Here is a 561-nt window from a genome sequence, read left to right as displayed (position 1 = left end):
GAGTGGAGAGCAATCCTCCCACTCGGGGGCTTACCTGCAGTCCACCACTCGCCTAAGTTCTCTCACTAGGAAGCTTAGCTACAGTCCAGTACTCGCCTAAGTGTGAAAAAATCCTACCGAGTGGAGAGCCATCCTCCCACTCGGGGGGCTTAGCTGCAGTCCAGCACTCACCTAGGTTCTCTCACTAGGAGGCTTAGCTGCAGTCGGGTACTCGCCTAAGTTTGAAGAAAATCCTACCGAGTGGAGAGCAATCCTCCCGCTTGGAGGCTTACCTGCGGTCCAGTACTCGCCTAAGTTTGAAACATACCCCTATCCGCAAGGACGACGAGGTGCAGGTTGACTGCAACCTTCCTCTTTGGAGCTGCGGCACAAGTACAACGTTCGCTCCATCCCTATCCGCAAGGATGACGAGGTGCAGGTCGGCTGCAACCTTCTTCTTTGGAGCTACGGCACAAGTACGACGTCCACTCCATCCCTATTCGCAAGGATGACGAGGTGCAGGTCGACTGCAACCTTCTTCTTCGGAGCTATGGCACAAGTACGATGTCCGCTCCATCCCTA

This window comes from Triticum dicoccoides, chromosome 3A (genome assembly GCF_002162155.2).
Source record: "Triticum dicoccoides isolate Atlit2015 ecotype Zavitan chromosome 3A, WEW_v2.0, whole genome shotgun sequence".
In the NCBI taxonomy this organism is placed as follows: Eukaryota; Viridiplantae; Streptophyta; class Magnoliopsida; order Poales; family Poaceae; genus Triticum; species Triticum dicoccoides.
Note: the sequence above shows the minus strand (reverse complement) of the source record.